The sequence below is a fragment of the Ranitomeya variabilis genome, chromosome 2 (assembly GCF_051348905.1).
Source record: "Ranitomeya variabilis isolate aRanVar5 chromosome 2, aRanVar5.hap1, whole genome shotgun sequence".
Taxonomy (NCBI): domain Eukaryota; kingdom Metazoa; phylum Chordata; class Amphibia; order Anura; family Dendrobatidae; genus Ranitomeya; species Ranitomeya variabilis.
The window spans coordinates 843,225,132-843,251,876 of record NC_135233.1 but is presented as its reverse complement, the minus strand read 5'-3'; the positions used below and the strand labels follow the sequence as shown (position 1 = coordinate 843,251,876).

Here is a 26,745-nt window from a genome sequence, read left to right as displayed (position 1 = left end):
CCGTTTTTGAAGAATGCACAATTTGCCTATGATAATCGGAAGATGTTCAGTCATTCAAGTCTATGGGTCTGTGCAAAAAAAATATCCGACCACACAGAATGGAGAAGACGGAGAAACTTTTTTTTTTCTTTTTTCATTCTCCACATCCGAGAAAGTCTGATCAGAGTGTGAATTGCATAATTGGACTGATTTTTTTGGATAAGAGAAAAGCAGTTATGTGACCCTAGATTTTTAGGACTTCCTCAGAAGTCTGAAAATGGTCCTAGTTTCATCAGTGATTTTATTCAGAATTTCAGAGTTTGGTCCAAATTTTAAAAGTTTTTCTCAGACGAGAAAAGAAAATGTTCCTCTAGCTTCTTGTATTTAGCCATCTGTGAAAAACAGAGAGCACACGGATGGAATCCAAGTGCAGCCCAATTTCCTCACAGATCCATTCACTTGCATGGTGATTTTGATTCAACATTTGGACCACTATCGGACAAGTCTCAGCAATTTTGCATGTATCCCTCACTGTGCAAAAAAATGATGAGTCATGTGAATTAGGTATGAGTGCTATCTGTAAAAAACTCTTAGGGCAGAGACAGAGTGCCGTATTTCTCATGCGAGAATTGCATCACACTGCACGGACTGGCCGGCACATCTCATGGCCTGAGCAAGACAGCGTGATGAATTACTATGCAGCTGTCAAGCTCAGGTCAGGAGAGCCGACAGCCAGTGCGACGTTTACGATGCGATTATCACACGAGAAATACGGCAGTCTGTCTCTGCCCTTATGCAGAAAAACTGACATCTGAATGAGGCCTAAATCGATTCCACATCCTAATCTGCAGCATCCTTGATTTGCCATGGTGAAGGTTTTCTGATACTTGTGGATAGATTTATTAATACCCATCTACATGCAGAAAATCCCAGCATATTCGCCCCATATCTGCCTGGTGTGAACAATCCCTGACTGGGTGCCACCCTCCCGGGCCTGGCCTTTCTGCTTAGTAGTGTTTACTTCAGGAATTCTTGTCTCCAGACCAGAAGGTGTCATTGTAGATAGATGGACTGAATTAGGACGCCCTGTACCCAGCAGAGGAGCTCTGTTCTTTGTTCCGCCTTGTTGGCTGGTAATAAAGACTCCAAACACTATAATGTGATTACCCATCAAGGTAACTTTATTACGGCTTGTCTGCCACTTCCCATATAATTATATAGCTTCTGACTACACAAGAAACAACACACTAATATCGGAATATCAACATTCAGATTTACCGGCCGAAGGGACTTTAACCCTCAACTAACCATACTGAGCATATTCGGACATATGAAATTCAGTTACCAGAAATAAAAAGAAAAGAAATAATATCGCAAGAAAAATGAACAGAATGAACCCCACTGTAATATAGAAGCAGAAGAGAAATACCCACCTGAAAAACTCACACTGATAAGTCCGCATGGAGCTGTGTGTGATTCTGGCGGCAGCACGTACTGCTCCATATATTGCACCATACAGTATAATGGGTCCCATATAATGCTCCATACAGTATAATAGGCCCCATATACAGTGCCTTGCAAAAGTATTCGGCCCCCTGGAACATTTCAACCTTTTCCCACATATCATGCTTCAAACATAAAGATACCAAATGTAAATTTTTGCTGAAGAATCAACAAGTGGAACACAGTTGTGAAGTTGAATGAAATGTATTGCTTATTTTAAATTTTTGTGGAAATTCAAAAACTGAAAAGTGGGGCGCGCAATATTATTCAGCCCCTTTACTTCCAGTGCAGCAAACTCACTCCAGAAGTTCATTGTGGATCTCTGAATGATCCAATGTTGTCCTAAATGCCTAATGATGATAAATATAATCCACCTGTGTGTAATCAAGTCTCCGTATAAATGCACCTGCTCTGTGATAGTCTCAGGGTTCTGTTTGAAGCACAGAGAGCATCATGAAGACCAAGGAACACAACAGGCAGGTCCGAGATACTGTTGTGGAGAAGTTTAAAGCCGTATTTGGATACAAAATAATTTCCAAAATGTTAAAAATCCCAAGGAGCACTGTGCAAGCGATCATATTGAAATGGAAGGAGTATCATACCACTGCAAAATCTACCAAGACCCGGCCGTCCCTCTAAACTTTCATCTCAAACAAGGAGAAGACTGATCAGAGATGCAGCCAAGAGGCCCATGATCACTCTGGATGAACTGCAGAGATCTACAGCTGAGGTGGGACAGTCTGTCCATAGGACCACAATCAGTCGCACACTGCACAAATCTGGCCTTTATGGAAGAGTGGCAAGAAGAAAGCCATTTCTCAAAGATATCCATAAAAAGTGTCGTTTAAAGTTTGCAACAAGCCACCTGGGAGACACACCAAACATGTGGAAGAAGGTGCTCTGGTCAGATGAAACCAAAATCAAACTTTTTGGCAACAATGCCAAACGATATCTTTGACGTAAAGGCAACATAGCTCAGCACCCTGAACACACCATCCCCACTGTCAAACATGGTGGTGGCAGCATCATGGTTTGGGCCTGCTTTTCTTCAGCAGGGACAGGGAAGATGGTTAAAATTGATGGGAAGATGGATGGAGCCAAATACAAGACCATTCTTGAAGAAAATCTGTTGGAGTCTGCAAAAGACCCGAGACTGGGACGGAGATTTGTATTCCAACAAGACAATGATCCCAAACATAAAGCAAAACCTACAATGGAATGGTTTACAAATAAACGTATCCAGGTGTTAGAATGGCCAAGTCAAAGTCCAGACCTCAATCCAATCGAGAATCTGTGGAAAGAGCTGAAAACTGCTGTTCACAAATGATCTCCATCAAACCTTACTGAGCTCGAGCTGTTTGCCAAGGAAGAATGGGCAAGAATTTCAGTCTCTCGATGTACAAAACTGATAGTGACATACCCCAAGAGACTTGTAGCTGTAATCGCAGCAAAATGTGGCACAACAAAGTATTAAGTTAAAGGGGCCGAATAATATTGCACACCCCACTTTTCAGTTTTTGAATTTCCACAAAAATTTAAAATAACCAATTAATTTCGTTCAACTTCACAACTGTGTTCCACTTGTTGTTGATTCTTCACCAGGGTGGATAAAAATCAATGTTTTTTTAAAAAAATCAAAAAAATCGGATTTTTTTGATTTAAATCGGATTTTTTTCAATAAACTGCTTTTTGAGGAAAATATTTTACCATCCAAAGGTTCTTCCATCATGAGATAAAGCTGAGTTGTTTAACTCAGTAGAATAAAGGCTGTATATGTGTAACATTCACAATGCCATGCTCTTCCAGAGGTTTCTGTAGGATGCTGACTATCCAACAAGTTTGGGCATGTCAACTGAATGGAAAAAGAAACTAAACCAAAAGTGAAACCAAGCTAGAAGTGTGGAATTAAAGGGGCAGTATGAACAAAATGTGGAGGCTATTAATAGTTTATACAATTAAGACATGCTGCTTTTAAACACCTACCTATTGCCATATAGTAAAACAAAAAAGATTTTTACTTACTTTGGGGTCCCCCCCTCACCCTGGCGTTAGATCGTTGCCCCTAGTTTCGTCCGCGTAACTATGGGCGCACATGCGCACTGCTCTCACTTCTCATTTTAATCGTGATTTATATTAAAAAAAACTTTTGATTTAAATCAGTGATTTAAATCATGATTAAAATCATGATTTAAATCGATCCGATTTAAATAGAAAAAAATCTTTTGATTTAAATCGTGATTTAAATCATGATTTAAATCAGCGTGATTTAAATCAATCCACCCTGTTCTTCACCAAAAAATTAAATTTGGTATCTTTATGTTTGAAGCATGATATGTGGGAAAAGGTTGAAAAGTTCCAGGGAGCCGAATACTTTCACAAGGCACTGTATAGCTCCATACAGTATAATAGCTCCATACCTTACTCCATTCAGTAGAATGGCCCCATATATTGCACCATACAGTATAATGGGCCCCATATAATGCTCCATACAGTATAATGGGCCCCATATAATGCTCCATACAGTATAATGGGCCCAATATAATGATCCATATAGTATAATGGGCCTCATATAATGCTCCATACAGTATAATATGCCCCATATAATGCTCCATACAGTATAATGGGCCCCATATAATGCTCCATACAGTATAATGGCTCCATATATTTCTCCATACTGTATATTGGGTCACATATATTGCTCCATACAGTATAATGGCCCCATATATTACACCATACAGTATAATGGGCCCCATATATTGCTCCATTCAGTATAATGGCCCCATATATTACACCATACAGTATAATGGGTCCCATATATTGCTCCATACAGTATAATGGGCTCCATATATTGCTCCATGCAGTATAATGGCCCCATATATTACACCATACAGTATAATGGTCCCCATATCTTGCTCCATACAGTATAATGGCCCCATATCTTACTACATACACTATAATGGCGTCATACATTGCACGATAGAATATAATGGGCCCCATATATTGCATGTACATGCTGCAACAATAACACTGCATCACCAGGACCTTTGAATCACACAGACTTCGTGGGGGCTTCTTTCAGTGTGAGTAATTTTACATGTCGGTAATATTCCATGTGGGCATTCTTCTTGTGTATATATGACTTTTTTTTTTTCTGTGAGCAATATTCATGTGGGTTTTTTCCTTTCAGGTTTTTTTTTTTTTTAATAAAACCAAGACATAATACAGATGCAATGCTTGGTCTACGGACTACCATGGAGAGTGAAGCCGGTATCTGCCCAAGCAATGTTTTATATGCCAGTGTTAAGCAAAAGATTGCTAGAATAAGCTGTGCCAAATTTATTAAAGGTACATGTAAACAGGTTTTCAGGGGCACCATAATATAGAACTCCTATATCTTCTCTAGGACCCGGCTATTGACCCTGGTAACTGCAAGAAAAAAACTGATTGAAATTGTCCAGTGCAATATGATATTGAGAGCTGTATGGTCCATGGGTGTCTCCGGCCCATGCTCTGTGCATTGGTTTACATAGGGAAACCCTTATAACAGGTTCCCACACTCCATAATAAATCAACCACATTTTGGACCATCCGTACATGAATACTATGCCAGCTATGAGCTGGCAAACATTCCCGCTATATTTTAGGCTGCTTTCTGACAGAGTTAAGAAAATCTGGAGGGTCACAGTTGGCCTGCCCCTCCACCTTCTGGTGCATAGCCTTTGAAAAACAAAACTCCCTCATTTGAAGCTTTAACCCTAACAGCAACTCAAATGTTACCCATTGACTCCTCCCAGTAAAGCATCAGAATTCACAAGCAGCTCTAGATTACATGCTACCTGAAAGGGAATCCATCAGCAGGATTTCACCCCTAAACTACCGTATTTTTCAGACTATAAGACGCAGCTAGGTTTTAGAGGAGGAAATTAAAAATTGAAGCAAAAAATGTGGTCAACTCTGTACTTAATATCCCCTATCCTGGTATATATGGCCCCCTCACCCCTATCCTGGCATGCATGGCCCCATCATCCCTATCCTGGCACGCATGGCCCTCTCATCCCCTTCCTGATATGCATGGCTCCTCATCCCTACCCTGGTATGCATGCCCCCCTCATCCCTACCCTGGTATGCATGGCTCCCTCATCCCTAGATTGGTATGTATGGCCCCATCCTTACCCTGGTGTGATTGGCCCCATCCCGGTATGCATGGTCCCATCCTTATCCTGTTATTGTTGGCCCCCACCCACATCCTGGTATACATGGCCCCATCAGAAAACATTAAAAAAACAAACCATTACACTTACCTTCCTGGAAATCCCTCGCAGCATCCTGTTCTGATGCCAGCAGCTGCTTAATGCTTGTAAGCAGCGCATAGCAGGGACGTCATGCGCTGCTTGCAAGCAGAGCACAGCTGCTGGAATACTCACACACCGGGACGGTGTCCGATCAAAGAAGTGAGTATTCATTGATCTCTAGCGAGAACAGTGTCAGCCGGAGCCTTCCTGCTGCTGCCAGCGGTCACATGTGCCGATACTTAATAGAAATGAATATTCATGGAATGGGGTGAATATTCATTTCTCTTAAGCATTGGCACACGTGACCGCCGGCAGCAGCAGGAAGGCTCCAGCTGACACTGTGCTTGCTAGAGAGCAATGAATACTCACTTCTTTGATCGGACACAGTCCCGGCGTGCAGAGCATTGAGTATTCCGGCAGCTGTGTTCTGCTTGCAAGCAGCGCATGACGTCCCTGCCATGCGCTGCCTTCAAGCATTAAGCAGCTGCTGGCATTGGAAAAGGACGCTGCGAGGGAGTGCCGGAAAGGTAAGTGTAATGGTTGTTATTATAATGTTTTCTGATGGGACCAATCATACCAGGATAAGGAAAGGATGGGACCAATCACACCAAGACTGGGATGGGAGCCAATCATACCAGGATGCCATTAAAGAGAAATTAATATTCATTGCCCTCCACACCCATGCGCGTGGAATGCAGTGAATATTCATTTCAGTTTAGCAGCAGGCACAGGAGTTAGCAGCAGTAGCCGGCTCCTGCCTGTGACCCACTGCTCTGCTGAAACTGCTCACCCAATCTCCCCACCATAGCCAGAGCCGGTACATCCGGACTATAAGACGCACGCCACATTTTACTCCACATTTTTGGAGTAAAAAAGTGCGTCTGAAAGCCCGAAAAATATAGTATTTGTATGTGCAGGTAGTTAGCCAGGCGTTTACGAAGAAATCCCAAAACAGGTGCAGACAGCCATATTATCGGTCCGAGTATGATCCAACAAAACATTGAATTGGACACGGACCAATGTTAGTCTTTGGGGCCGTGGACATGTCAGATGTAGTGATGAGCGAATATACTCGTTACTCAAGATTTCCCGAGCACGCTCGGGGGTCCTCAGAGTATTTGTGACTGCTCGGAGATTTAGTTTTCTTTGCCGCAGCTGGATGATTTACAGCTACTAGCCAGCATAAGTACATGTGGGGATTCCCTAGCAACCAGGCAACCCCCATATGTACTTATGCTGGCTAATAGCTGTAAATCATTCAGCTGAGGCGATGAAAACTAAATCTCCGAGCACTAAAAAATACTCGGGAGTACACCCGAGCGCGCTCGGGAAATCTCAAGTAACGAGTATATTCGCTCATCACTAGTCAGATGTTTTCCTTGTACAGAGTTTGTATGATGCAAAAAAGTCACCAGTGCGGCCAGTGATTGGCTCACCTGGCATTTCCAATGTTTGAAGGGCAGGACCAAGAAGCACAGATCAAAAGGGACCCGCGGGAGAGCAATGAGGACGACTATCATTTCTTTTATTATTTTCAGCTAATCGGAGCCTTAATAAGTATAATTTTACTGTGTAGAAGAGCTTTTGCACTTCTAAACCTACAAATATAGTAAAGCTGGCCACACCGCTCAAGCCTTGTAATTAATGCATCTAAAAATGCCTTCTAGTATCAATATTTTAAGGTCCAACAAATCCCACTGACTTTTTGACATGACAGGTTCCTGAATAACAGCACGTCCTCCGCAGGATTGTGGTTGGTAGTCAGGAGGTCTCCAACCCACAGTCTCAGCTGTAGTAAAAGGCAATCACTGTGCATGTGAATGACAGGGACCAGGATAGACCTGATGGGACCATTATACAGTGCTCAGTCCAGTTACAATATTAATTTGTTCTCGAAAGATCATTGTAAGTTGAGACCATGAGTCTAAAGATAACAAGTACCTGTCTATCAAATAAAAAAAAAAGCATATACATATAGCAGTACAATAGAGCTCTGTCTTCTGGCGGGCAGGGAGAACACGCAGCTGAGGACATAATGACAGTGTTGTATCATTCCCTGCACCAGTCTGTGAGTAGAGGCCGATGTGAGAAGCTACACTGCAGCCTGGTTGTAAGTCCCTTACTGCTAAAATAAAAATTAAAAAATGGCGGGTATTACCTGCCGGTTATTAGTGCTGTTGGGGCTGGTGAACCTAATCTGACTACTGGAGGACTCATCGGGAGGGCTGGGGAATCCAGGCCTGATGACCTTGGGCTCATTCCAACATCAGGATTTTTCACTCCAGAAAAAGGGATCGATTATTTTTTATCAGCCTGTGGTACAAGTGTCATCATTTGTTCTCGTAACTGGAGAAAACAAAAAAAAGTTTCTCCACCTTTTCCATTCTCCGTGAAAGTTGGAAAACACCCAGATGTCAACCAAGTGCGGTCAAATTCTCACAGGCCCATAGCTGATTTTGATCTGACCCTTCAATCAAAATCAAACATGTCTCCGTTTTTTGTTTTTAAATGGACCACTCGGTCTGAGGAAAGAATTGCCCCATAGACTATCATAGGTACGAGTGGTATCCGTGAAAAATATAGATCGCATATGTCAGTGAAAAACGAATGTCTGAATGAGCCCTAAGGCTATGTGCACACGATGCGGATTTGCTGCGGATCCTTCCGTGCAGAAATGCTGCAGATCCGCACTGTGATGTACAGTACAATGTTATTCAATGGCAAAAAAAAAAAAAAAAGCTGTGCAGATCAGTGCGGAATTGCTGCGGATTTCAAAGAAGTGCATGTCACTTATTTTGTGCGGATCTGCAGCGTTTCTGCACCCCTCCATGTTAAAAATCCGCAGTGGCAAAAACCGCACAAAATCCGCATCAATTCCGCATAAAAACCGCGGCTGCGGATTCTGCCAGGAGATGCGGATTTTGTGCAGAAAATTCTGCACCTCTTTTCCTACGTGTGCACATAGGCTTAGGGAGGTTTTTTTATTCGAACATTTTTGACACTTCTATTTAGCACATTTCCTGTCTTAGGCCACGTTCACACGTTCAGTATTTTACCTCAGCATCTGTAAGCCAAAGCCAGGAGTGGGTGATAAATACAGAAGTGGTGACGTGTTTCTATTATACTTTTCCTCTGATTGTTACTCTCCTAGTTTTGGCTTACAAATACTGAGGTAAAAAACTCACTAAATACTCAATGTATGCACAGGGCCTTACAGAAAAGTCTATGAGAAACCACATAAAACAAACGCCACACTGAGGCTGCTTTCACACTAACGTCGGCACGGGGCCGTCGCTATGTGTCGGCCTGACATGCTGACGCGCGTTGTGAAAATAATGCCCGATGTGGGCAGCCCCAATGTAAGGTCCGGGGAGGAGGGGGCGGAGTTTCGGCCGCTCATGTGCGGTCAAAAATGGCGGACACGACGCGCAAAAAAAGTTACATGTAACTTTTTTTGTGCCGACGGTCCGCCAAAACACGACGCAACCGTCGCACGACGGTTGCGACGTGTGGCCATACGTCGCAATGCATCGCTAATGTTAGTCTATGGGGAAAAAAACGCATCCTGCAGACAACTTTGCAGGATGCATTTTTTCTCCTAAACGAGGCATTGTGACGTACAGCCAAAAACGCTAGTGTGAAAGTAGCCTTACAGGCTGGGTACTAGTCCACCTCGTACCAAATGTTTACATGGTTCATCAGGTATTACAACAAATAAAAGCAAAGCACATGAGGGGAGATTTTTCTGACCCCCTCCCCCCCAATAGAATAAAACAATGGTATACTTTACCTTGCTGGATCGGTGGGGTTCTCGCTATGTCTCCTGGCAGTCACATGACCACTACAGACAATCAGTGACGCCCATCGGACCAGAACCGGATCGGACCGCCCCTGGGTGAGTATAATCTAACCTCTTTTTCTCATCTTTCAGGATACATCGGGGGCTTATCTACAGCATTACAGAATGCTGTAGATAAGCCCCTGATGCTGGTGGGCTTAGCTCACCTTCCATTTTGGGTGACAGGTTCCCTTTAATGCTCAGTAAATCCATACCTTGATCGCAGAAATCTGTTTTGTCGTTTCTGTGAAATCCAGCACTGAAATCATACGCAAATGAGCCGCAAGGGCTTCAGAGTGAGACACTGCACGTGCAGCCCCCTGCCGTCGCTCCCTGCCCGCCACCCATATCTGACTGACAGTTCGCTCTTGCTTCACTCTCCTTTTTTTACCTGACCAAGATCCTGCGGGAGCCCAGTTACTACCTACGGCAGCACTTGCGCAGTGTGGTCCTCATGACGGCATCAGACCCAGTGTATGTGTGCTGCACTCGAGCAAAATAACAATCAGGGAGGTAGCTCACTGAAACAAGTAGGATTTGTCAGTCAGACGCGGACAGCAGGCAGGGATGGGAGCAGGAGAGCTGCAGCAATGCACATGTGGATCTCAACTCTTTTCCAGGACAGGCGCAGTCCACAGAACTTCATACAATTCAGTGGACGGACCAATGTCATTGGACTGAAGTCTGATAGATAGGGCTCGCTCACACCAGGGTATACATCGGATGAGTGCTAGCTGATTTGTTATATACGAGACCAGTAGACCCACAGTATCTCACAGCCCCTGAGGAATTCCATGCGAAACGCGTCTCAGCTGGAGGTTCGAGGTTCTACACAGGGAGAAAATAGGTAGGATATCAATGTATGCACACTCCTTGGTTATGTAGTGAGTGACCTGTTACTTGTTCACTACGCATATCCACCTTTCAGCACATTGTATCCTCTGTCGTATGCTTGATGGAATCTTTGTAACCAGTGAATGTGTTATTGGCAGGTCTAATACTGCCCCCCCTTATATTACGTGTACATACTTCGCCCCCTTATCACCTGAGTCTTCACATTTGATATATTGCAATAAACTTTGTTGTTCATTTTAGCTAGTAAACTTTTGACGACATGATATTTATAGGATTGATATCCAGCTGTAGGAGTGGTCCCCTCTCACAGAATTAGGCCTCATAGTGACTCATGGCCTTCCATTTTTTTTTCTTTGTGATACTTTAATGGTTCGGATGATATTACCAATTTGTTTTTATTGGACCAATGTTATTCAATTGGGCATTGCTAATGCAAGATTTTTTTTCACTGACAATGCGTCAGTGAAATAAATTGGAGAATGCTGCGATTTCTCATTGAAATCAGATGCTACTCACCCATTCAAGGCCATGGGAAACATCAGACTGCACTCGGATGACATGCAAGCGCAGTCCGATTTCTGTGGACTCACAGAATGGAGAAATTTCGCTCTCCATCTTCTCCTCACAAAGTGCGCTGCGAGGATCAGATCACACAATGCAAACACTTGGATCAAAGTGTTACGTGCAAAACCGGCCTGGTTCTCTCGGATGAATCTACGGCCGTCGGACCGCTGCCTGGGGATTTTCTGACTTAATAAAGACAGGTGAATGCAGAAAAAGATGAAAGACAAATAATCTGATAAATCAGTCACTGTTCCCTCACTGCTGCTCCAATTCACTTTGCAGGTTTGTCCTGCAGCGATAATGTCGCCAATTAGTCATACGATTGCTGCAGCCAATCACTGACCCCAGAGGTCAAAGGGACTGTCACATGAGTAGTTGCAGAAAGTATCAGGGAGCATGTGATAAGTTCTGCATCTTTTAATATTACATGGATCATTGCCCCGATTTGGAATCATTTTCTAAACATTCTCACAATCCTGTGCAGCCCATATGACCACAACTGATTGAGATTTTTTGCCTTAAGTGATACCCATTGAATCCATGTTTATGCACAGTACTTGGCCATATAGCACAAACCACTATGTGCAAGCAGATGTAAAGGGAACCTGTCACGTTTCATTTTCTAAGGCCGGTTTCACACTTGCGTTGGGCAGAGATGTGGAGCTCCTCCGATAAGCCCCGCCCACTGCCGCGCCTCTTCCTTCAGCTCCGCCTATGTCTGCATGCGTCCTGCGTACCTATCTTTAACATTGGGTATGCAGGCCATACGGATGTATGCGTCACTATGACGCTGCGCCAAACGTAACATATTGCATTTTGCTGCGGTCGATGCAGTGTGAAAACGCTGGCTGAGTGGGCGGGGAGAAGCTGGTGTGGACATACCTCCCTGACTAGTCACCTAATCCCTGACCCGTCCACAGCTAGGTTTTCTGCTCTAACACACTGCAGTGTATCACAGTAAGGCCTCATTCACACATCAGTACTTGTATGCCAAAATCAGGATTGTCGCCAAAACACAGAACTAGCGTCAATACTCCAATCATAGTTTTCCTCTACGTTCCACTCCTGGTTTTGGCATATAAACAATGACATACACGTTGGCAATGAGGGAGCCGATCTCCCATTCATGAGCTGTAGATTGGGGAGAATGAACCATGTGACACGTTTCCTTCAATTATGGTAACTCCCAATCGCCCGTGTTCCTGCATATTACCACTGTCTTGGGAGATGGTTTAAAGGGATATTCCCATCTCAAAGATCCTATCCCAGTATGTAGTAGGTGTAATAAAAATAATAATAGCCAATGCCTCCAATTAGAAATGAAGTATAGTTCTTGTGATTCGCCATGTTGCTTACCCCAAGTGCATGCTATTGCAGTACATTAGGTATCCGTGGTTACGACCACTAACAACTGTCACTATAGGAGTGGTCGTAAGTGCTGGGGTCCTGGGCTCAAACCCCACCAAGGACAGCATCTGCAAGGAGTTTGTATGTTCTCCCCGTTCTTGCGTGGGTTTCCTCCGGGTTCTCCGGTTTCCTCCCACATTCCAAAGACATACTGATAGGGAATGTAGATTGTGAGCCCCATCGGGGACAGTGATGATAATGTGTGCAAACTGTAAAGCGATGCTGAATATGTTAGCGCTATATAAAAATAAAGATTATTTATTTATTAAGCTACTGCAATGCTCTGCACACGGGGTAAGCTACAAAGAGAATCAGATGAACTATACTACATTTCCAATTGGAGGCATTTGCTAATATCGTTCTACCTACAACATGTACGGACAGGACCCTAGTGATACCCCTGTAATGAGCAGAGCAATCAGGACAATCACTGCATCTAGTGCACCGGGCCGTGATGGCAGCCGCCCTACAGACACTGGTCGCTATGGCCATAATCCAGGGTGTGCCGGAGCCTGCCGGCATTCTATCTGCGGGATTCCGTACACATCACTGTACAGCCCGGGAGGCATGCTGCCCCCGGTATGTGGGTCAGGGGCAGTGCAGACCCGTCTCATGTAACAGCAGCTACACCACAGCACATGGCAGCGCTCACTCCATTATCCCGGCTCAGTGACCTTACCGCTAGCCCAACGTGTGGGGTGTAGCACGGACCGCAATCCGGGAGTCAGGGCGGCCACACCAGGCCCAGGAGACGGTTACAGGTAACCAAGGAGACACGTATCTGCCGGACTCCAATTGAAAGGAGCGTAACAGCTCAGAGTACTCTAACTGGCCAATCAGGAGTCCTGACAGAAAGCAATGCTACCCTACGTGCAGGAGGCAGGCGCTCCGCGTATAGTAGTCACACCGAGCCCTGCACTGGCCGTCACTAGGAGCTCTCTACGCAGGGTGAAGAGTATGGAATATTATATGTGTCAGCACGACGCGTGAACAATAAAGTGTTGTTGAAAAAGTAACAGTCAGTTGTTATGGTGACGGTCTGTAATGTGCGTGTCACGTGACTGCGCGGACGGTATCTACTTGGGGTCAAACTTGAGAGCTACACAATGCAGTGCACATACAGGCACGCTGAGGGCTGTGAGGAGCAATGCAGGACGTGCAGAAGAACTGCGGCCACTGTTCGCGGGAGTAGCTGCTAGAGGATGACAGACTAATGGGGGAGGGGATAAGCTCTCTGCTAAATCAGGCCCCTCACCTCTACGGCTGCACGTCAACATGAAAAATGTGGAATTAAAGGGGAGGAAAGTGTGCAGCCTCCCTGTGACTATACCCACTGCTAAGTGGTGACAGTGAGCCGTGCACATCCTGTCAGTATTCCTGGTGTGAGCGGACGGTCACGTGACCACATACAGGTCCTTCTCAAAAAATTAGCATATAGTGTTAAATTTCATTATTTACCATAATGCAATGATTACAATTAAACTTTCATATATTATAGATTCATTATCCACCAACTGAAATTTGTCAGGTCTTTTATTGTTTTAATACTGATGATTTTGGCATACAACTCCTGATAACCCAAAAAACCTGTCTCAATAAATTAGCATATTTCACCCGTCCAATCAAATAAAAGTGTTTTTTAATAACAAACAAAAAAACCTTCAAATAATAATGTTCAGTTATGCACTCAATACTTGGTCGGGAATCCTTTGGCAGAAATGACTGCTTCAATGCGGCGTGGCATGGAGGCAATCAGCCTGTGACACTGCTGAGATGTTATGGAGGCCCAGGATGCTTCAATAGCGGCCTTAAGCTCATCCAGAGTGTTGGGTCTTGCGTCTCTCAACTTTCTCTTCACAATATCCCACAGATTCTCTATGGGGTTCAGGTCAGGAGAGTTGGCAGGCCAATTGAGCACAGTAATACCATGGTCAGTAAACCATTTACCAGTGGTTTTGGCACTGTGAGCAGGTGCCAGGTCGTGCTGAAAAATGAAATCTTCATCTCCATAAAGCATTGACCCTGCCCTTGATGAAACACAGTGGACCAACACCAGCAGCTGACATGGCACCCCACACCATCACTGACTGTGGGTACTTGACACTGGACTTCAGGCATTTTGGCATTTCCTTCTCCCCAGTCTTCCTCCAGACTCTGGCACCTTGATTTCCGAATGACATGCAAAATTTGCTTTCATCAGAAAAAAGTACTTGGGACCACTTAGCAACAGTCCAGTGCTGCTTCTCTGTAGCCCAGGTCAGGCGCTTCTGCCGCTGTTTATGGTTCAAAAGTGGCTTTACCTGGGGAATGCGGCACCTGTAGCCCATTTCCTGCACACGCCTGTGCATGGTGGCTCTGGATGTTTCCACACCAGACTCAGTCCACTGCTTCCTCAGGTTCCCCAAGGTCTGGAATCGGTCCTTCTCCACAATCTTCCTCAGGGTCCGGTCACCTCTTCTCGTTGTACAGCGTTTTCTGCCACATTGTTTCCTTCCAACAGACTTACCATTGAGGTGCCTTGATACAGCACTCTGGGAACAGCCTATTTGTTGAGAAATTTCTTTCTGGGTCTTACCCTCTTGCTTGAGGGTGTCAATGATGGCCTTCTTGACATCTGTCAGGTCGCTAGTCTTACCCATGATGGGGGTTTTGAGTAATGAACCAGGCAGGGAGTTTTTAAAAGCCTCAGGTATCTTTTGCATGTGTTTAGAGTTAATTAGTTGATTCAGAAGATTAGGGTAATAGGTCGTTTAGAGAACCTTTTCTTGATATGCTAATTTATTGAGACAGGTTTTTTTGGTTATCAGGAGTTGTAGGCCAAAATCATCAGTATTAAAACAATAAAAGACCTGACAAATTTCAGTTGGTGGATAATGAATCTATAATATATGAAAGTTTAATTGTAATCATTACATTATGGTAAATAATGAAATTTAACACTATATGCTAATTTTTTGAGAAGGACCTGTATATGTCGTCTGCAGACTTGCGCTCACGTGCCAGCTAGTCACGATCAGCTTCTCTCAATACAAGTGAATTTTGGCTACTTTCACACATCCGTCTTTTTGTTTCAGGCTAAATCCGGCTCTTTAGAGAAAAACCGGAACTGGAAAAAATAAAAACCGGAACCGGTTTTTCCCCCATTGACTTGCATTAGCGCCACATGGCCCAGCGTTCCTTCCGTTTTTTTCCAGATCCGGCTAAAATTCCGATTCCGGCGTCGGAAAAAAACGTCTACTGCAACGTTTTTGTCTCAGTCGAAAAAGCCTGAAGATCCGGCGCTTCCGGCTGTTTGTTACAATGAAAGCCTATGGGAGCCGGAAGGTGTCGGATCCGGCGGCCTGATCCGGTTTTTTAAACTGAGCATGCTCCAATTTTTTTTTTTTATCCAATAATCTAGATAGGCTAGCCGGATCCGTCAAAAAAACAGATCCGTCACATCAGTTTTTCAAAATCTGCACCGGATCCAGTTTTTCCAACATTCGCCAGAGTTAGGCTAGTTTCACACTAGCGTTTGCATGAGCTGCGGAGGGATGCAGACTTCCTCCGTGAAGCCCCGCTCTCGGTCGCACCTCCTCCTCTAGCTCTGCCTACTTCTGCATGCGGCGGCTTGCGGCCTGTGTACCTATCTTTAACATTAGGTACGCAGGTCGTGCCGCAGTATGCGGATGCTTCCGCATGCGTGTTTTGACGATGCGGCGTCCAGCGTAAACGCAGCTTGTAGCAATTTCATTTTTTTGCCGCATCGTCAAAACGACGCATGCGGAAGCATCCGCATACTGCGGCACGACCTGCGTACCTAATGTTAAAGATAGGTACACAGGCCGCCGCATGCAGAAGTAGGCGGAGGTGCGGCCGAGGGCGGGGCTTCACGGAGGAAGTCCGCAGCTCATGCAAACGCTAGTGTGAAACTAGCCTTAGCCTGACACTGAAAACCTGATGTGTAAAAGTAGCCTTAGAGAAACCGAATGAGACTCGGTGGCGCGTGAGCACCAGCATGTAAACTGTCCGTTAACACTGACTAGCATGGAGAATATAGGGGAATAGTGGCAGGGTGGTCACCATCCCGCAGTCTACAAGCACCGACTAGACTTTCATCCCAAGCCTGGACAATCCATTTAAAGGGGCATATTTTCCAATCCAGCATAGCATGGACATACAAATCATCTGACACCCCACAAATATCATTGCCCCTATTAGAACAAGTCCTCGCCAGGATACTTGCAGCATACAGCTGCCACAGCATTAGTGATAGCATACGCCTGCCAGAGAGCACGCGACTACTCCTACCAGAGAGCATGCAACTACGCCTACCAGAGAGCGCGTGGCTACGCCTACCAGAGAGCACGCAGCTACACCTACAAGAGAGCACGCAACTACGCCTACTAGAGAGCATGCGACTACACCTACTAGAGAGCACGTGGCTACGCCTACCAGGGAGCACGCGACTACGCCTACCAGAGAGCATGCGACTCCGCCTACCAGATAGCGCACGGCTACGGCTGCCAAAGAGCACGCGACTACGCCTACCAGAGAGCGCCCGACTACGCCTACCAGAGAGCGCCCGACTACGCCTACCAGAGAGCGCACGACTACGCCTACCAGAGAGCGCACGACTACGCCTGCCAGAGAGCACGCGGCTACGCCTACTAGAGAGCACGCGACTACGCCTACTAGAGAGCACGCGACTACGTCTACCAGGGAGCACGTCACTATGCCTACCAGAGAGCACGTGGCTACGGCTGCCAGAGAGCACGCGGCTACGCCTACCAGAGAGCACGCGGCTACGCCTACCAGAGAGCACGTGGCTACGCCTACCAGAGAGCACGTGGCTACGCCTACCAGAGAGCACGCGGCTACGCCTACCAGAGAGCACGCGGCTACACCTACCAGAGAGCACGTGGCTACGCCTGCCAGAGAGCACATGGCTACGCCTACCAGAGCATGCGACTACGCCTGCCAGAGAGCACGTGACTACGCCTACTAGAGAGCACGTGACTACGCCTACTAGAGAGCACACGACTACGCTTACCAGAGAGCACGCGGCCACGCATATCGATCCACTCAAATTGCACTAACAATCTCTCTCTAGTGTCTTTATTATTGCAACCTAACTCGCACAGTTCACTACTCGACTCTTCTCAGTGCTGGCCACCCAAACATATCAATAGGTAACAGACAGCCTTCTGTTGTGATCCGCTTTTTGGCTCCCCTGGTGGTGGCTGGTGGTACTGGAGACTTGTGTGTGCTTTTCTGCCTCAGCTCACCTGCTTCCATCAGTTTTGGGAGTTCCCTATTTAGCCTTGCTCTCCAGTCACTTCCTTGCCGGTCATCATTGTAACCTGAGTCATTCAGTTGCATGTTCCTGCTACTAGTCTGCTGATCAGCTAAGTGGACTCTTGTTCTTATTGTTTTGTTTTTCTTGTCCAGTTTACAGTTTTGTCATTTCCTGTTACTGGAAGCTCTTGTGGACTGAAATTGCCACTCCTGTGTCATGAGTTGACACAGGAGTCTTAAAGTAATTTCAGGATGGGTTTTTGAAAGGGTTTTTCAGCTGACCGTGAAGTCCTCTTTTGTATCCTTCCTCTATCTAGTAAGTGGACCTCGCTTTGCTAAATCTACCTTCATACTGTGTATGTCTTTTCCTCTGAACTCACCGTTAATATACGTGGGGGCTACTATCATCTTTGGGGAATTTCTCTAGAGGTAAGCCAGGTCTGTTCCTTCCTCTTCCAGGCGTAGTTAGTTCTCCGGCTGGCGCGTGGCATCTAGGCAGCCGTAGGAATGCTTCCTGGCTACTGTTAGTTGTGTGGCAGATTTAGGTCACGGTCAGCTTGAGTTTCCATCACCCGAGAGCTAGTCTGTTATTTTTGTGTTTCTGATGTTCCCATGCCATTGGGGAATCATGACAGTATGACCGGCCGCTGTTATAGTAATTGGCAGAAGAAAGGAGAGTAAAAGAAGTCTGTAGATTGTTTTGTGTTTTTTTTTTCTCTCATGTTTGCTACTTAGTTGGCTCAGTTGTATTTCTGCTCTATTTACAGCCTTGCCTTTCTCTCCTTCTAATCCTTGAATGGCTCTGATCTCTCCGGTTTAAGGATGGACCCTCAGTTTGGCTGCAGGTTTAAATAATCTTGCTACGAAGGTTCAGAATTTACAAGATTATGTTATACGTACTCCTATTTCTGAACCTAAGATTCCTACACCAGAGGTATTTTCCGGAGATAGATCTTGGTTTCTGAATTTCAAATGTAATTGTAAATTATTCCTTTCTCTCAGACCTCACTCCTCTGGAGATCCTGTTCAGCAGGTTAAGATTGTGATTTCTTTGCTGCGAGGTGACCCTCAAAATTGGGCATTTTCATTGACACCAGGGGATCCTGCGTTGCTCAATGTGGATGCGTTTTTTCTGGCTTTAGGGTTGCTGTATGAGGAACCTAATTTGGAGATTCAAGCTGAAAAAGCTTTAATAGCCCTGTCTCAGGGGCAAGATGAAGCTGAGATATACTGCCAAAAATTTCGTAAATGGTCTGTGCTTACTCAGTGGAATGAGTGTGCCCTAGCGGCAAATTTCAGAGAGGGCCTTTCTGATGCCGTTAAGGATGTCATGGTGGGGTTTCCTACGCCCACAGGTCTGAATGAGTCCATGACAATGGCGATTCAGATTGATCGGCGTTTGCGGGAGCGCAAACCCGTGCACCATTTGGCGGTATCTTCTGAAGGGACGCCAGAGAAAATGCAATGTGACAGAATTCTGTCAAGAAGCGAGCGGCAGAATTATAGGCGCAAAAATGGCTTGTGCTTCTACTGTGGTGATTCCGCGCATGTTATATCAGCATGCTCTAAACGTACTAGGAAGGTTGACAAGTCTGTTTCTATTGGCACTTTACAGTCTAAATTTCTTCTGTCTGTAACTCTGATTTGTTCATTATCAGTTATTACCGTGGATGCCTATGTGGACTCTGGCGCCGCTCTGAGTCTCATGGATTGGTCCTTCGCCAGGCGCTGTGGGTTTGATTTGGAGCCTCTGGAAGTTCCTATACCTCTGAAGGGTATTGATTCTACACCTCTGGCTTGTAATAGACCACAGTTCTGGACGCAAGTGACTATGCGTATGACTCCAGACCATCAGGAGATGATTCGCTTCCTCGTGTTGTATAATTTGCATGATGTTTTGGTGCTTGGATTACCATGGTTACAATCTCATAACCCAGTACTGGACTGGAAAACTATGTCTGTGTTAAGCTGGGGATGTCGGGGGGCTCATGGGGACATACCTTTGGTTCCTATCTCGTCATCTATTCCCTCTGAGATTCCTGCATTTTTGTCGGATTTTGGGGATGTTTTTGAAGAGCCTAAGATTGGTTCTCTCCCTACCCACAGAGAGTGTGATTGCGCCATAGATCTGATTCCAGGCAGTAAATTTCCAAAGGGTCGTTTGTTTAACCTATCTGTACCTGAGCATACTGCCATGCGAGAATATGTTAAGGAGTCCCTGGAAAAGGGACATATTCGTCCTTCTTCATCACCTTTAGGAGCTGGGTTTTTCTTTGTCTCTAAAAAGGATGGCTCGCTGAGGCCTTGTATTGATTATCGACTCCTGAATAAAATTACTGTCAAATATCAGTATCCGTTGCCGCTGCTTACTGATTTGTTTGCTCGCATAAGGGGGGCTAAGTGGTTCTCCAAGATTGATCTCCGTGGGGCGTATAATTTGGTGCGAATTAAGCAAGGGGATGAGTGGAAAACCGCATTTAATACGCCTGAGGGCCACTTTGAGTATTTAGTAATGCCTTTCGGCCTTTCTAATGCGCCTTCAGTTTTTCAGTCCTTTATGCATGATATTTTCCGTGAATATCTGGATAAATTTATGATTGTGTATTTGGACGATATTTAGATTTTTTCTGAGGACTGGGAGTCTCATGTTCAGCAGGTCAGGAGGGTTTTTCAGGTCTTGCGGGAGAATTCTCTGTGTGTAAAGGGTTCTAAGTGTGTTTTTGGGGTTCAAAAGATTTCCTTTTTGGGGTACATTTTTTCCCCTTCTTCTGTTGAGATGGACCCTGTCAAGGTTCGGGCTATTTGTGACTGGACGCAGCCTACTTCTCTAAAGGGTCTTCAGAAGTTCTTGGGCTTTGCTAATTTTTATCGTCGATTTATAACTGGTTTTTCTGGTGTTGCTAAGCCTCTTACGGATTTGACTAAGAAGGGTGCTGATGTTGCCAATTGGTCCTCTGCCGCTGTGGAGGCCTTTCGGGAACTTAAGCGCCGCTTTTCGTCTGCCCCTGTGTTGCGCCAGCCCGATGTCTCTCTCCCCTTTCAGGTTGAGGTCGATGCTTCCGAGATCGGAGCGGGGGCGGTTTTGTCGCAGAAAAGTTCCGATTGCTCAGTGATGAGACCTTGTGCGTTCTTTTCTCGAAAATTTTCTGCCGCCGAAAGAAATTATGATGTCGGTAATCGGGAGCTTTTGGCCATGAAGTGGGCATTTGAGGAGTGGCGTCATTGGCTTGAGGGTGCTAGATATCAGGTGGTGGTTTTGACTGATCACAAGAATCTGATTTATCTTGAGTCTGCCAGGCGCCTGAATCCTAGACAGGCGCGCTGGTCGTTGTTTTTCTCTCGGTTTAATTTTGTGGTCTCATATCTACCAGGTTCTAAGAATGTGAAGGCGGATGCCCTTTCTAGGAGTTTTGAGCCTGATTCCCCTGGTGATTCGGAACCTACAGGTATCCTTAAGGATGGGGTGATATTATCCGCTATTTCCCCAGATTTGCGACGTGCTTTGCAAGAGTTTCAGGCGGATAGACCTGATCGCTGTCCACCTGGTAGACTGTTTGTTCCTGATGATTGGACCAGTAGAGTCATCTCGGAGGTTCATTCTTCTACGCTGGCGGGTCATCCTGGAATTTTTGGTACCAGGGATTTGGTGGCTAGATCCTTCTGGTGGCCATCTCTGTCTCGTGATGTGCGTGTTTTTGTGCAGTCTTGTGATGTGTGTGCTCGGGCCAAGCCTTGTTGTTCTAGGGCTAGCGGGTTGTTGTTGCCCTTGCCTATTCCGAAGAGGCCTTGGACGCACATCTCGATGGACTTTATTTCTGATCTTCCTGTCTCTCAGAGGATGTCTGTTATCTGGGTGGTGTGTGACCGTTTTTCTAAGATGGTTCATTTGGTGCCATTGCCGAAGTTGCCTTCCTCGTCTGAGTTGGTTCCTTTGTTTTTTCAAAATGTGGTTCGCTTGCATGGTATTCCTGAAAATATCGTTTCTGATAGGGGTACCCAGTTCGTTTCTAGATTTTGGCGGGCATTCTGTGCCAGGTTGGGCATTGATTTGTCTTTTTCGTCTGCCTTCCATCCTCAGACTAATGGCCAGACGGAGCGAACTAATCAAACTTTGGAGACGTATTTGAGGTGTTTTGTGTCTGCGGATCAGGATGATTGGGTTGCCTTTTTGCCGTTGGCGCAGTTTGCTCTTAATAATCGGGCCAGTTCTGCCACTTTGGTTTCCCCTTGGGGTTTCATCCCCGTTTTTCTTCTGGTCAGGTGGAGTCTTCGGATTGTCCTGGAGTAGATGCTGTGGTGGATCGGTTGTATCGGATTTGGGAACAAGTGGTGGACAATTTGAATTTGTCCCAGGAGAGGACTCAGCGGTTTGCTAACCGCCAGCGTCGGGTTGGCCCTCGCCTTCGTGTTGGGGACTTGGTGTGGTTGTCTTCCCGTTTTGTCCCAATGAGGGTTTCTTCTCCTAAATTTAAGCCTCGGTTCATCGGTCCCTATAGGATTTTGGAGATTATTAACCCTGTTTCCTTTCGTTTGGACCTTCCGGCATCTTTCGCTATCCATAATGTGTTCCATCGGTCGTTGTTGCGGAGATACGAGGTGCCGGTGGTTCCTTCTGCTGGGCCTCCTGCTCCTGTGCTGGTTGAGGGTGAATTGGAGTACGTTATAGAGAAGATCTTGGACTCCCGTATTTCCAGGCGGAGACTCCAGTACCTGGTTAAATGGAAGGGCTATGGTCAGGAAGATAATTCTTGGGTAACTGCCTCTGATGTTCATGCCTCGGATTTGGTTTGTGCCTTTCATAGGGCTCATCCAGGTCGCCCTGGCGGTTCTTGTGAGGGTTCGGTGCCCCCTCCTTAAGGGGGGGTACTGTTGTGATCCGCTTTTTGGCTCCCCTGGTGGTGGCTGGTGGTACTGGAGACTTGTGTGTGCTTTTCTGCCTCAGCTCACCTGCTTCCATCAGTTTTGGGAGTTCCCTATTTAGCCTTGCTCTCCAGTCACTTCCTTGCCGGTCATCATTGTAACCTGAGTCATTCAGTTGCATGTTCCTGCTACTAGTCTGCTGATCAGCTAAGTGGACTCTTGTTCTTATTGTTTTGTTTTTCTTGTCCAGTTTACAGTTTTGTCATTTCCTGTTACTGGAAGCTCTTGTGGACTGAAATTGCCACTCCTGTGTCATGAGTTGACACAGGAGTCTTAAAGTAATTTCAGGATGGGTTTTTGAAAGGGTTTTTCAGCTGACCGTGAAGTCCTCTTTTGTATCCTTCCTCTATCTAGTAAGTGGACCTCGCTTTGCTAAATCTACCTTCATACTGTGTATGTCTTTTCCTCTGAACTCACCGTTAATATACGTGGGGGCTACTATCATCTTTGGGGAATTTCTCTAGAGGTAAGCCAGGTCTGTTCCTTCCTCTTCCAGGCGTAGTTAGTTCTCCGGCTGGCGCGTGGCATCTAGGCAGCCGTAGGAATGCTTCCTGGCTACTGTTAGTTGTGTGGCAGATTTAGGTCACGGTCAGCTTGAGTTTCCATCACCCGAGAGCTAGTCTGTTATTTTTGTGTTTCTGATGTTCCCATGCCATTGGGGAATCATGACAGCCTTCCCTCACCAGTGTTTAGTGCGCAGCAAACATATAGCTGCACACTGCATATGGTTTCCAAATTGAACCAGGACCTTCCCAAAAAGCAACATACAGGAACCCATAAAGGCAATTATCCATGCCCATTTAAAGGTTCAGTATGCCATTTCAAGGAAGGACCACCTCCCAACGCGTTTCATCCTGAGGGGACTCATCAGGGGATATTGCAGTCAAATATAGGAGTGCTCCACCATCACTGGTATTATCCAAGAGCCTCCTGGGAAGGTCCTGGTTCAATTTGGAAACCATATCGTCTACTTGATTGGCGAGATTGTTATTGTTAATATTTTATGTCTTGGACCTCCAATTTGTTTGGGCATAGTGGGCAAATGCATCAATTTTACTGATAGATTCTTAGGGCCTTATATGTCTAATCAGATCAATTATAGTGCCAGTGGTACTGGTAGTTGTGTAATTTATAATCCGCTCCTTGGCTGACTTACATATGCCCTCTGCAGGGTGTCTGGCTTTATGGTTATTGTGTCGCGTCATTATATTGGCTATAATAGATGTTAAGTTTGAAGTTCCCTTTTTTTGCTTTTTTTCTCTAACACTGAGGGATCTATTGTGTTTTTGGTTTTTGAAACCCTTTGCTATTTTGGTATGTCAAGGAGGTGCAGCTTCATCCAGGGCACTTTCCAGTGTTTTATTACTATGTTTCGGAGTAGAGTAAGGACAGGAGGAGTAGATTAGAGCCAATGATGATTGCAATTTCTTCATAAGTTTCTGGGTATTAATGGCACATATATTCCTATAAGAGTGGTAAGTGGAGGTGTCCTGAGAGGGGTGACGATTCTTGATAAAGAATAAAAGAAAGTTGTGGTCAGAGAGCAGGAGAGGGGAGTTATGCACTGAGCAGAGACAGGAGAAGATCATGTCCAGTGTATTTCTGTCTTCATGTGTAGGAGAGTTAATAACCTGTGAACGGCCGAGAGAGGAGGCTAGGGATAAAATTTAAGCAGCAGATGGAGAGATGGTATCATCAGTAGGGATGTTAAAGTTCCCCATGATAAGAGTGGGGATGTCAAAGGATAGAATGTGTGGAATCCAGGTGGAAAATGATGGAGAAACTGACAGGAGGGGCCCAGAGGGCGATATGCAACCACCACTCACAGGAAGAAGGGCTGGTAAAGTTTGACAGTGTGGACCGCAAAAGAAAGGAAGATGAGTTAGGATACTGGGGGGATAACCTGAAAAGGACATTTTGTTGAAAGGAGCAGACCAACACCTCCACCTGGTCTGTTCTCAGGTCTGGGGGTATGTGAAAAAATGTAGGCCACCATAGAGAAAAACAATAGTGTGAAACACGATTTTATATTAAATAAGAATTTATTAAAGGTACATAACATACAGGTGCTTCTCACAAAATTAGAATATCAGCAAAAAGTTAATTTATTTCAGTTCTTCTATGCAAAAAGTGAAACTCATATTATATTATAAATCACTCCGTCATTACAAACAGAGTGATCTATTTCAAGTGTTTATTTCTGTTAATGTTGATGATTATGGCTTACAGCCAATGAAAACCCAAAAGTCATTATCTCAGTAAATTAGAATACTTTATAATACCAGCTTGAAAAATGATTTTAAATCCAAAATGCCTACTGTAATGTATGATCAGTAAATGCACTCAATACTTGGTCGGGGCTCCTTTGGCATCAATGCGGCGTGGCATGGAGGCGATCAGCCTGTGGCACTGCTGAGGTGTTATGGAATCCCAGGTTGCTTTGATAACAGCCCTCAGCTCGTCTGCATTTTTGGGTCTGGTGTCTCTCATCTTCCTCTTTACAATACCCTATAGATTCTCTATGGGGTTAAGGTCAGGTGAGTTTTCTGGCCAGTCAAGCACAGTGATACAGTTGTTTTTATACCAGGTATTGGTACTTTTGGCAGTGTGGACAGGTGTCAAGTCCTGCTGGAGAATGAAATTTCCATCTCCATCACTGTGTCAAGCCACTCATGACCAAAAGACCACACCAAAAGCATCTTACCTGGGCCAAGGAAAAAAAAAAGAACTGGACTGTTGCTCAGTGGTCCAAGGTGCTGTTTTCAGATGAAAGTAAATTTTGCAATTCATTTGGAAATCAAGGTCCCATAGTCTGGAGGAAGAGTGGAGAGGCACACAATCCAAGCTGCTAGAGGTCTAGTGTGAAGTTTCCACAATCAGTGATGGTTTGGGGAGCCATGTCATCTGCTGGTGTAGGCCCACTGTGTTTTATCTGGACCAAAGTCAGAGCAGCCGTTTACCAGGAAATATTAGAGCACTTCATGCTTCCTTCTGCCAACAAGCTTTTTGGAGATGGAAATTTCATTCCCCAGCAGGACTTGGCACCTGTCCACACTGCCAAAAGTACCAATACCTGGACAATGAATTCAGCTCTCAGTGGGAGAAAATATGTAATAGTTGTTCCAATAAGTTCTTAGAAATAATAAGTAAAAATATTTCAACATTGTCTGAATTGGACAGTGAAATTACAAATCTACATGACCAATTAAATTAATATAATCTACAAGACCAATTGGATAAAGTCATCTCCCAGAGTGAGCTGGATAATTTCCACAAAGAAATGGATGAATGCTTTGAGTCTTGGGGAAAAACAAATCCAAACTACGAAAGCTAACAAAGAGATCAGCAAGACTTTGATAATAATAAGGTCTACAAGACATTTTCTTCTCATAAAATCAAGGAACACAAGAGTTCTAGGTCTTCCTCTTCTTCCAGAGATATAGAATCCATTTATTCTCTTCCTACCTCACCAGGTGCAACTTTAAATCACCTGGTGTTGTTTATTATTGCCCTTATCTGTGTATTGTGTTATCCACTGTGGACCCTGATGTCCGTGCCCACCCTGGGTCCACACTCCATACATAATGATGCTATATTTCAGTATTGATTTTCTACTATACATCACTCATTGATGTAGTAATTTTCTACATTTAAGATTGTGGATAATACGTAAAAGCTGTTCATAGGAGAGAGGGCTGATATGGATGCAGTGCGCAGAGAATGTGGAAGGGTGGTAGATATGAGTGATTGCAGCAGTTAAAACATAAATGAGGCAAATACATAGGGTGAATACATTTTACAATACAAATGAACTGGGAACATGATAGCTTGAATGTCTTACCTGTCTCTTGCCCAACTCCTATGTTTTATTGCCATGGCACTTTGAAAAATGTAACTTCGATAAAATATGCACAAGTACCTTCCGATTTGTCTAAATATATAAGAAAGTTTGTGCCTAGATGTAGCACTAATTTAACTCGTTAACAACCAAGCAACCTGTCACCAGAAAAATCGCTATTAACCTGCAGTACCTTGGTGACATGAGGTAGGGAGTAGAGGATTGAGGCAACAGTAGAATTCTTTCTTCAATCCTGATGCACATGCTGCCAA

At 45.0% G+C, this 26,745-nt stretch overlaps 1 protein-coding gene across 3 annotated transcripts in view; it reads right to left on the bottom strand.

Moving 5' to 3' along the window:
* The window catches only part of ARMC9 (armadillo repeat containing 9), a 270,125-nt gene extending 256,871 nt beyond the window's left edge, over nt 1-13,254 (bottom strand). For all 3 annotated transcript variants that reach the window (XM_077290173.1, XM_077290174.1, XM_077290175.1), the window contains exon 1: nt 13,118-13,254. The gene's annotated coding sequence lies outside the window, so the exon portion shown is untranslated. The remainder of the gene's footprint in view (nt 1-13,117) is intronic.
* Nucleotides 13,255-26,745: the final 13,491 nt, after the last annotated feature.